Source organism: Musca autumnalis, unplaced genomic scaffold (assembly GCF_047663935.1).
Source record: "Musca autumnalis isolate F117 unplaced genomic scaffold, ASM4766393v1 scaffold_801, whole genome shotgun sequence".
NCBI lineage: Eukaryota > Metazoa > Arthropoda > Insecta > Diptera > Muscidae > Musca > Musca autumnalis.
The window spans coordinates 1-13,017 of record NW_027412424.1 but is presented as its reverse complement, the minus strand read 5'-3'; the positions used below and the strand labels follow the sequence as shown (position 1 = coordinate 13,017).

Genomic DNA, 13,017 nt, shown 5'->3' with positions numbered 1-13,017 from the left:
ATATTGTATATAGATAAATCTATATATATATATATATATGCAAAAATTAATTATCTATATATATATCTTTAATATATAACATATTTCTATTACACATATAAATATAAATATAATAAATATAAATAATATTATTTTTGTTATATTTATACATATAAATATGATATATATAGCTAATATTTATAATTACATTAATTTTGTATTATAATAATTTATATAATATATATTTAATGTTTTTAATAACATTAATTTAATATTATAGGGGGTATCTATTTTTTATTTGAAGCGTGCAGAATCTGAAATTAGGTCTATATACTCTATTATATAGATAGATATATATATATAAATGTTTAATTAATCACTATTTATCTATTGATCTAGAAACAAAAAAAAATTTCTATAACAATCCGATTAATCATAATAGACAAATTAATCTTTATTATCCATCTATTTATCTATCAATAGTAATATAATGTCTAATATATAGTATACATTATATAAATAATTTATATATTAATAATCAATTAGATGAATATAGTTATATATATAAATCATTTATATATATATATACATCTATATAATATAAATAATATAGATATTATTAAATATTGTATATAGATAAATCTATATATATATATATATGCAAAAATTAATTATCTATATATATATATAATTTTAAAAACCCTTAAATTACATTCTTAAAAATTTTAAAAAATTATACTAATTTTGATTCACTATAAAAAAATAAAAATATAATTTTTTTTCAAAATTTCACAAAAAAATTACTATAAAGAAGGAAAAAAAAAAAAAAAAAAAAAGAGTCAAGTTTCATTGAATGAATTGCCTGATAAAAGGGTTACCTTGATAGGGTAAATTATGTAATTAATATTACATTCATTAATTATATTTAATAGAATTAAACTATTTCTAAAAGTATCAAAAACTTTTGTGCATCGTACACCAAAATATAAAAAGATAAGCTAATTAAGCTACTGGGCTCATACCCCATTTATAAAGGTTCTAATCCTTTTCTTTTTAATTTTTAATAATTCATCAAAAATTATATTTTTAGCTATTTTAATAATAGGAACTTTAATTGCTATTTCAGCTAACTCTTGAATAGGAGCCTGAATAGGGTTAGAAATTAATTTATTAGCTTTTATCCCCCTAATAAGAGGTAATAAATTAATATCTACAGAAGCATCTTTAAAGTACTTTTTAACGCAAGCATTAGCTTCTTCTGTATTTTTGTTTGCAGTAATCCTATTTTTATTAAATATAAATAGAGATTCGAATTATTTAATAGAAATAATTATTTTCTCTACTCTTTTATTAAAAAGTGGGTCTGCTCCTTTTCATTTTTGATTTCCTAATGTAATAGAAGGATTATCATGAATTAATGCATTAATTTTAATAACTTGACAAAAGATTGCTCCTTTAATATTAATTTCTTATGTAATTTTTAAGCCATTAATTATTATTAGAATTATCTTATCAAGCTTAATTGGTGCATTAGGAGGATTAAACCAAACTTCTTTACGCAAATTAATAGCTTATTCATCAATTAATCATTTAGGATGAATATTGGCAGCAATATATAACAGAAATATTTGATTAGTGTATTTCTTATTTTATACATTTTTAACATTCTCAATAGTATTTATGTTTAATATATTCAAAATTTCTTATATTAATCAATTATTTACACTATTTTTCCATGAAAAAAGAATTAAATTTTTTTTATTCTTTAACCTTCTTTCACTAGGAGGATTACCACCATTTTTAGGATTTTTACCTAAAATATTTGTAATTCAATCCCTTACTATGAATAATCAATTATTTCTATTGACTTTTATAGTAATAATAACGTTAATTACTTTATATTTTTATATACGATTATGTTATAGAGCTTTCATATTGAATTATTACGAAAATAACTGAATAACATTTTCATTTTATAAAAGTTCTAATATAAAGTTATTATTGATCTTTTCTTATATTTCGACCTTTGGGCTATTTTTAACTTCTTCCTTATATTTCTTTTTTTAAGGTTTTAAGTTAAATAAACTAATAGCCTTCAAAGCTATCAATATAAGAATAATCTTTTAAGCCTTAGTAAATTTATTACTCCTTTAGAATTGCAGTCTAATGTCATTATTGACTATAAAGCTAATTGATTAAAGAGAATGATTCTCATAAATAAATTTACAATCTATTGCCTAAACTTCAGCCATTTAATCGCAACAATGGTTATTTTCTACTAATCACAAAGATATTGGTACCTTATATTTTATCTTTGGAGCATGATCTGGTATAATTGGAACTTCATTAAGAATTTTAATTCGAGCTGAATTAGGGCACCCTGGTGCACTAATTGGTGATGACCAAATTTATAATGTTATTGTAACAGCTCATGCTTTTATTATAATTTTCTTTATAGTTATACCTATTATAATTGGAGGATTTGGAAATTGATTAGTTCCTTTAATACTAGGAGCTCCTGATATAGCATTCCCTCGAATGAATAATATAAGTTTCTGACTTTTACCTCCTGCTTTAACCTTATTATTAGTTAGAAGCATAGTAGAAAAGGGAGCTGGGACAGGATGAACTGTATACCCACCTTTATCTTCAATTATTGCTCATGGAGGAGCTTCTGTTGATTTAGCTATTTTTTCATTACATTTAGCTGGAATTTCTTCAATTTTAGGAGCAGTAAATTTTATTACAACCGTAATTAATATGCGGGCTACTGGGATTACATTTGATCGAATACCTTTATTCGTTTGATCAGTTGTAATTACTGCTCTATTACTTTTACTTTCTCTTCCAGTTTTAGCCGGAGCTATCACAATATTATTAACGGATCGGAATTTAAATACTTCATTCTTTGACCCTGCGGGAGGAGGAGACCCAATTCTTTACCAACATTTATTTTGATTTTTCGGACACCCAGAAGTTTATATTTTAATTTTACCAGGATTTGGAATAATTTCTCATATTATTAGTCAAGAATCTGGAAAGAAGGAAACATTTGGGTCTCTAGGAATAATTTATGCTATACTAGCAATTGGTCTTTTAGGATTCATTGTCTGAGCTCATCATATATTTACAGTTGGAATAGATGTTGATACTCGAGCTTATTTTACTTCAGCAACAATAATTATTGCTGTTCCTACTGGAATTAAAATTTTTAGTTGACTTGCTACATTATATGGTACTCAATTAACTTATTCTCCAGCTATTTTATGAGCCTTAGGATTTGTATTTTTATTCACTGTAGGAGGATTAACAGGGGTAGTATTAGCTAATTCTTCTGTTGATATTATTTTACATGACACATATTATGTAGTAGCCCACTTCCATTATGTACTTTCAATAGGAGCTGTATTCGCTATTATAGCCGGTTTTGTCCACTGATACCCATTATTTACAGGATTAACCTTAAATAATAAGCTTTTAAAAAGTCAATTTGTTATAATATTCATTGGAGTAAATTTAACATTTTTCCCTCAACATTTTTTAGGATTAGCCGGAATACCTCGTCGATATTCTGACTATCCAGATGCTTACACGACATGAAATGTAATCTCAACAATTGGGTCAACAATTTCATTATTAGGAATTTTATATTTATTCTATATTATCTGAGAAAGTTTAGTATCCCAACGTCAAGTAATCTTCCCAATTCAATTAAATTCATCAATTGAATGATTACAAAATACTCCGCCTGCTGAACACAGATATAATGAATTGCCTTTATTAGTTAATTTCTAATATGGCAGATTAGTGCAATGGATTTAAGCTCCATATATAAAGTATTTTACTTTTATTAGAAAACTAATGTCAACATGAGCAAATTTAGGTTTACAAGATAGTTCTTCCCCATTAATAGAACAATTAATTTTTTTTCATGATCACGCATTAATAATTTTAGTAATAATCACTGTATTAGTAGGTTATTTAATATTTACTTTATTTTTTAATAATTATGTAAATCGGTATTTATTACATGGACAAACAATTGAAATTATTTGAACTATTTTACCTGCTATTATTTTACTATTTATTGCTTTCCCTTCTTTACGACTACTATATTTATTAGATGAAATTAACGAACCTGCAGTAACTTTAAAGGCTATTGGTCATCAATGATATTGAAGTTATGAATATTCAGATTTTAATAATGTTGAATTCGATTCATATATAATCCCAACTAATGAATTACCTGTAGATGGATTCCGTTTATTAGATGTTGATAACCGAGTAGTTCTTCCTATAAATTCACAAATTCGGATTCTAGTGACAGCTGCTGATGTAATTCATTCATGAACTGTTCCTGCATTAGGTGTAAAAGTAGATGGTACTCCTGGCCGATTAAACCAAACAAATTTTTTAATTAATCGACCAGGGCTATTTTATGGGCAATGTTCAGAAATTTGTGGAGCAAATCATAGTTTTATGCCAATTGTAATTGAAAGTGTTCCTGTAAATTATTTTATTAAATGAATTTCTAAGAATAATTCTTCATTAGATGACTGAAAGCAAGTACTGGTCTCTTAAACCATTTTATAGTAAATTAGCACTTACTTCTAATGAAAAAATTAGTTAAATATATAACATTAGTTTGTCAAACTAAAATTATTAATTCATTAATATTTTTTAATCCCTCAAATAGCACCAATTGGTTGATTAAGTTTATTTATTATTTTTTCAATTACATTTGTAATTTTTAATATAATAAATTATTACTCATATATTCCTTCAATACCTAAATCAATTTTAAGTAATAAGACTCACTCAACAAAATCACTAAATTGAAAATGATAACAAATTTATTTTCTGTATTCGACCCATCATCAAGTATTTTTAATCTTTCCTTAAATTGACTAAGTACTTTTTTAGGGATTTTGATAATCCCATCTATATACTGACTAATACCTTCTCGATATCATATTTTTTGAAATAATATTTTATTAACTCTTCATAAAGAATTTAAAACATTATTAGGTCCTATAGGAGCTAACGGTTCTACATTTATTTTCGTTTCATTATTTTCTATAATTTTATTTAATAATTTTATAGGATTATTCCCATATATTTTTACTAGCACAAGTCATTTAACATTAACTTTAACATTAGCTCTTCCTTTATGACTATGTTTTATATTATACGGTTGAATTAACAATACTCAACATATATTTGCCCATTTAGTACCACAAGGAACTCCAGCTATTTTAATACCATTTATAGTATGCATTGAAACAATCAGAAATGTAATTCGACCTGGAACTTTAGCTGTTCGATTAACAGCAAATATAATTGCCGGACATTTACTATTGACCCTTTTAGGAAATACAGGACCTTCTTTATCAGTTATTCTAATTAGTTTCCTAATTATTACCCAAATTGCTTTATTAGTTTTAGAATCAGCAGTCGCTATAATTCAATCTTATGTATTTGCTGTTCTAAGAACATTATATTCTAGAGAAGTAAACTAATGTCAACTCACTCAAATCACCCATTTCACTTAGTAGATTATAGTCCATGACCATTAACAGCTTCAATTGGTGCTATAACAACAGTTGCTGGAATAGTAAAGTGATTTCATCAATATGATAATTCTCTTTTCCTACTAGGTAACGTAATTACAATTTTAACTGTTTATCAATGATGACGAGATGTTTCCCGAGAAGGAACTTACCAAGGTCTTCACACTCTTTCTGTAACAACAGGATTACGATGAGGAATAATTTTATTTATTCTTTCAGAAGTTTTATTTTTTGTTTCATTTTTTTGAGCTTTTTTCCATAGTAGCTTATCTCCTTCAATTGAACTTGGGGCTATATGACCTCCTATAGGAATTACTCCATTTAACCCATTCCAAATTCCTTTATTAAATACTGTAATTTTATTAACTTCTGGGATCACTGTTACTTGAGCTCATCATAGTTTAATGGAAGGAAATCATTCTCAAACTACTCAAGGTTTATTTTTTACTGTATTATTAGGAGTCTATTTTACAATTCTTCAAGCTTATGAATATATTGAAGCCCCATTCACAATTGCTGACTCAGTTTATGGATCTACTTTTTTTATAGCAACAGGATTTCATGGTCTTCATGTATTAATTGGGACAACTTTTTTAATTGTTTGTTTAGGACGACACTTAAATAATCATTTTTCAAAGAATCATCACTTTGGATTTGAAGCTGCTGCTTGATATTGACACTTTGTTGATATTGTTTGATTATTCCTTTATGTATCAATTTATTGATGAGGAGGATAAATTATTATCTATATAGTATATAAAGTATATTTGACTTCCAATCATATGGTCTATTATTAATAGTATAGATAATTTTTTCAATTTTAACAATTAGCTTAATCCTTTTATTAATTTCTGTAGTAGTAATATTATTAGCTTCACTTTTATCAAAAAAAACTATTGTTGATCGAGAAAAAGCATCTCCATTTGAATGTGGATTTGACCCAAAATCATCATCTCGACTTCCTTTCTCTTTACGATTTTTTTTAATCACTATTATTTTTTTAATTTTTGATGTAGAAATTGCATTAATTTTACCAATTATTTTAATTATTAAATTTTCAAACCTTATATACTGAACAATTACATCAATTATTTTTATTTTAATTTTATTACTAGGACTTTATCATGAATGAAATCAAGGTATATTAAATTGATCAAATTAATGATAGGGTTGTAGTTAATTATAACATTTGATTTGCATTCAAAAAGTATTGATTTTTCAATCTACCTTGAATATGAAGCGATATATTGCAATTAGTTTCGACCTAATCTTAGGTAAATTTACCCTTATTCTTTAATTGAAGCCAAAAAGCGGCTTATCACTGTTAATGATAGAATTGAGTTTTAAACTCCAATTAAGGAAGTATGATGTTCAAGTAAAAGCTGCTAACTTTTTTCTTTTAATGGTTAAATTCCATTTATACTTCTATTTATATAGTTTAATAAAAACATTACATTTTCATTGTAAAATTAAATAATTTTATTTTATAAATTACTAAAAAAAATTCAGTATATTCAAAGATTAATTAATCTCCCTAACATCTTCAGTGTTATACTCTAAATATAAGCTATTTGAATAAAAACAAATTATATACATAAATACAATAACAATCCAAAAAACAAAACTTAATAAATAAATTTTTAAATTATTATTTTGTAATATTTGATTTAACTGAGAATTCTTTGCTAAATTATAATAAAGTTGTTGCCCACCAAAATATTCTGATCAACCCTGATCAAATGACTTAATACTTAACTTTCCTAAAATTAAGGAATAATTAATAATTCCATAAGTAGAAATATAAGGTATAAATCATATAGAGCCTAAAAAATAAGAACTATTATAATTTATTAAAGCCTTATTTATAAAAAATAAAGAAACATTAGAAATTATATAACCTATAAATCCCCCAATAATACATACAAATAATGTTAATAATTTTAAATTTAAAGGTAAAATAATAACTTCTGGTGTAGGAAAAATTAATCAATTTAACATACTTCCTCCTACAATTCTTAAAACTAATAAACCTATTATACTCTTTAATATTACTCAACCTTCATCATTTAATATATTCAATGAAGAAAAATTAGAATCCCCAGTTATTGTGTAATAAACTAAGCGAAAAGAATAACAAACTGTTAAACCAGTAGAAAAAAAGTAAAGAAAAAAAGAAAATATATTAATATAAGAAAAAGATACTATTTCTAAAATTAAATCCTTAGAATAAAACCCAGCTAAAAAAGGTATCCCACATAAAGCTAAATTAGCTACATTAAAACAAGAAGATGTCAATGGTATTATTAAGCTTAATCTACCCATTAAACGAATATCTTGATTATTATTTATATTATGAATAATAGCTCCAGCACACATAAATAATAATGCCTTAAATAAAGCATGAGTTAATAAGTGAAAAAAAGCTAACTTATAAAAACCTATAGATAAAATTCTTATTATTAATCCTAATTGTCTTAAAGTAGATAAAGCAATAATCTTTTTTAAATCAAATTCATAATTAGCACCTAATCCAGCTATAAATATAGTTAATCCAGATAATAATAATAATAAATTTCCTATTCAACTTATTCTTAAAACAATATCAAATCGAATTAATAAATAAACACCAGCTGTAACTAAAGTAGAAGAATGAACTAAAGCTGAAACAGGTGTTGGAGCCGCCATAGCTGCAGGTAATCAAGAAGAAAAAGGAATTTGGGCACTCTTAGTTATAGCAGCTAATATAACTAATAACCCTACAATTATTATTTCATTATCAGATTGTATTACATCTAAATAAAAAATATAATTTCAACTCCCATAATTTAATATTCAAGCAATAGCTAATAAAAGAGCCACATCTCCAATTCGGTTAGACAATGCAGTTAATATACCAGCATTATATGACTTAATATTTTGAAAGTAAATTACTAAACAATAAGATACTAATCCTAATCCATCTCACCCTAATAAAATTCTAATTAAATTTGGACTAATAATTAATAATATTATTGATATAACAAATATTAATACTAATATAATAAATCGATTAATTTTATAGTCACTTTCTATATATTCCTTTCTATAATAAATAACTAAAGAAGAAATCATTAGTACAAATGATATAAAAATTAATCTTATTCAATCTAATAAAATTGTCATTACAATTATTAAAGAATTTATTGAAACAACTTCTCATTCAATAAAAATTGTATAATCATTTATAATAAAAATTAACCCTATCGTAAATGACAAAAGACTACAAAAAAATAGACTAACGAATCTAATAGAACAAATTGATAAATATTTCACGATTTAAAAAGATTTACTCTTATCATTGACACCACAAATCAATATTTTTATTAAACTATTTAAATTATAATCATAATATACACATATCCCCCTTTAAAATTAATAAATTTAATGGAAATCAATGTAAAAATAAAAGTAAATATTCTCGAATCCTACCTCCTCTAAAAGAATAAATACCTGAAAATAACTTTCCATGTTGTCTATAAGCATATAAATATAATGTATAAGCAGCTCTAAAAAAAGATAACAAAGATAATATTAACATTGTTACCCAAGACCAACTAACAATTCTATTAATTAATGAAATTTCTCCTAATAAATTTAAAGTAGGAGGAGCCGCTATATTTGCTGAACTTAATAAAAATCATCATAAAGCTATAGAAGGTATAAAATTTAATAAACCCTTATTAATTAATAAACTTCGACTACCTAAACGTTCATAAGAAATATTTGCTAAACAAAATAACCCTGAAGAACATAGCCCATGAGCAATTATTAAAGTATAAGAACCACATATCCCTATATAAGTTATAGTTATTAGACCAGCTAATACAATTCCTATATGAGCAACCGAAGAATAAGCAATTAATGCCTTAAGATCAGTTTGGCATAAACAAGTTAATCTCACTAATACCCCCCCTACTAATCTAATTCTAATTCAAATAAAATTAAATTTTAATCCTAAAAGTTGTAAAAAAGGGAAAACCCGTAATAAACCATACCCACCTAACTTTAACATAATTCCAGCTAAAATTATTGAACCTGAAACAGGAGCTTCTACATGAGCCTTAGGTAATCATAAATGAACTAAAAATATTGGTATTTTTACTAAAAATGCTATAACTAATGAAAAATATAAAATCTCATAATTAAATATATAATTATTTAATAAATAAAAATTCATAGTATTTGTAACCTTATATAAATAAAAAATACCAATTAATATTGGTAACGACACTAATAAAGTATAAAATAATAAATAAACACCAGCTTGTAAACGTTCAGGTTGATACCCCCACCCTAAAATTAAAAACAAAGTAGGAATTAATCTTCTTTCAAAAAATAAATAAAACATAAATAATCTTATTCTACTAAAAGTTAATACTAATATTAATAATAATAAAATAATATTAAATAAAAATAAATTAGTATAATTATTATATTTAAAGACAGATTCTCTAGCCATTAATATTAAAGAAACAATTCATAAACTTAATAAAATCAACCCATAAGAAATCATATCAGAACCAAATAAGTAAGAAATTGACATAAAATAATTTGAATATATATTATTTAAAATAAAAACAAAAGAAATTAAAAATAAAAATCTTTGAACCATTCAATATGACTTTTTAATAAAACATAATGGAAATAAAAATAAAACTATAAAAATAATTTTTAACATTGTAAAATATTAAATCTTTGAAAATAATCATTTCCATGTGTACGAATTATTGAAACTAAAATTGAAAGACCTAAAGCTCCTTCACAAACTCTAAAAGTTAAAAATATTATTCTAAAAAAATTCTCATAATTATATATATTTAAATATACAAATAATAAAAGAAATAATCTTAAAACAATATATTCTAATCTTAATAATATAGACAATAAATGCTTTCGATTAGAAACAAAAGTAAATACCCCTATAATAAATAAAATTCTAGGTAAACATCAATTTAAAATTATTAACATTAGTTTTAATAGTTTAACAAAAACATTGGTCTTGTAAACCAAAAATAAGATTAATTCTTTTAAAACTTCAAGAAAAAAGAAATTTCTTTATCATTAATCCCCAAAATTAATATTTTATTTAAACTATTTCTTGACATTATACAATGAATTTTAATAACTCTTCTATTTATTTTTAATTTTATTTTTATAAATATTAAACACCCACTAGCAATAGGTTTAACACTTTTAATCCAAACTATTTTAGTGTCAATAATTTCAGGATTAATAACTAAAACATTTTGATTTTCATATATTTTATTTTTAGTATTCTTAGGAGGAATATTAGTTTTATTTATTTATGTAACTTCATTAGCTTCAAATGAAATATTTACTTTTTCTACAAAACTTTTAATTTCTTCAATTTCAATTTTTATAATTATAATTATTTCATTATATTTTATTGATAAAAGTATTTTACTTCAATATACTAATTTAGAAATTCAATCAATTTCAAACTTAAATTCTTACATAATAGAAAATTCTTTATCATTAAATAAATTATATAATTATCCAACCAACTTACTAACAATCTTATTAATAAATTATTTATTAATTACGCTAATTGCTGTAGTTAAAATTACTAATTTATTTAAGGGACCTCTACGACCTATATTTAACTAATGAACAAACCTTTACGACTTAAACATCCAATTTTAAGAATTGCAAATAATGCACTAGTAGATCTTCCTGCTCCAAGAAATATTTCATCTTGATGAAATTTCGGGTCATTATTAGGCTTATGCTTAATTATTCAAATTTTAACAGGATTATTTCTTGCTATACATTATACAGCAGATATTAATTTAGCATTTAATAGAGTAAATCATATTTGTCGAGATGTTAATTATGGTTGATTATTACGAACTTTACATGCTAATGGTGCGTCATTCTTCTTTATTTGTATTTACCTTCATGTAGGACGAGGAATTTATTATGGATCATATTTATATACCCCTACATGATTAGTAGGAGTAATCATTTTATTTTTAGTAATAGGAACAGCTTTTATAGGATATGTTCTTCCATGAGGGCAAATATCTTTTTGAGGAGCTACTGTTATTACTAATTTATTATCAGCTATTCCTTATTTAGGAATTGATTTAGTACAATGAGTCTGAGGAGGATTTGCTGTTGATAACGCTACATTAACTCGATTCTTTACATTCCATTTTATTTTACCTTTTATTGTATTAGCAATAACAATAATTCATTTATTATTTTTACATGAAACAGGTTCAAATAACCCAATTGGATTAAATTCTAATATTGATAAAATTCCTTTCCACCCTTATTTTACTTATAAGGACATTGTAGGATTTATTATTATAACAATAATTTTAATTTTATTAGTACTAATTAATCCATACTTATTAGGAGACCCTGATAATTTCATTCCAGCTAATCCTTTAGTAACACCTGTCCATATCCAACCAGAATGATACTTCTTATTTGCTTATGCAATTTTACGGTCTATTCCTAATAAGCTTGGAGGAGTAATTGCTTTAGTATTATCAATTGCTATTCTAGCAATTCTTCCATTTTACCATTTAAGAAAATTCCGAGGAATTCAATTCTACCCAATTAATAAAATTTTATTTTGAGTAATAGTAGTTACAGTAATTTTATTAACATGAATTGGAGCCCGACCTGTAGAAGCACCATTTGTGCTAGTTGGACAAATTTTAACAGTAGTCTACTTTTCTTATTTCTTATTTAATCCTTTAATTACAAAATGATGAGATAACCTTTTAAACTAGTTAATGAGCTTGAATTAAGCATATGTTTTGAAAACATAAGATAGAAATTTAATTTTCTATTAACTTTTACTACTAAATTTAATTCATTATAATAAATATAATAAAAAAATTTTAAACCCTAAAAAAATAATAAAAAATTTAACGAAAAAGGTAAAAAACTTTTTCAAGCCAAATATATTAATTTATCATATCGAAACCGAGGTAAAGTCCCACGAACTCAAATAAATATAAAAGAAACAAAAGTTAACTTTAAATAAAATATAAAAGAAAATACATCACATCCCAAAAATATTACACAAAATAATATACTTATAAATAAAATTCTCGCATATTCAGCTAAAAAAATTAAGGCAAAACCCCCTCTTCTATATTCAACATTAAACCCAGAAACTAATTCAGATTCCCCTTCAGCAAAATCAAATGGAGTTCGATTAGTTTCAGCTAAAGAAATACTAAATCATACTAAAGCTATAGGAAATATTAAAAATAAAAATCAAATAAATAATTGATATTTATAAAACATTAACATATTATACCCTCCAATTAAGAATACAAAACTTAATAATACTAAAGCTAATCTAACTTCATAAGAAATTGTTTGAGCTACAGCTCGTAAACCTCCTAATAAAGCATAATTAGAATTAGATGACCAACCAGCAATTATT

At 24.1% G+C, this 13,017-nt stretch overlaps 2 pseudogenes; both read left to right on the top strand.

The window, feature by feature from the left end:
• The first annotated feature begins 986 nt into the window (after nt 1-986).
• Nucleotides 987-3,769, top strand: LOC141388222 (NADH-ubiquinone oxidoreductase chain 2-like; annotated as a pseudogene).
• A 6,706-nt stretch (nt 3,770-10,475) lies between these two features.
• LOC141388220 (NADH-ubiquinone oxidoreductase chain 6-like) lies at nt 10,476-12,351 on the top strand (annotated as a pseudogene).
• Nucleotides 12,352-13,017: the final 666 nt, after the last annotated feature.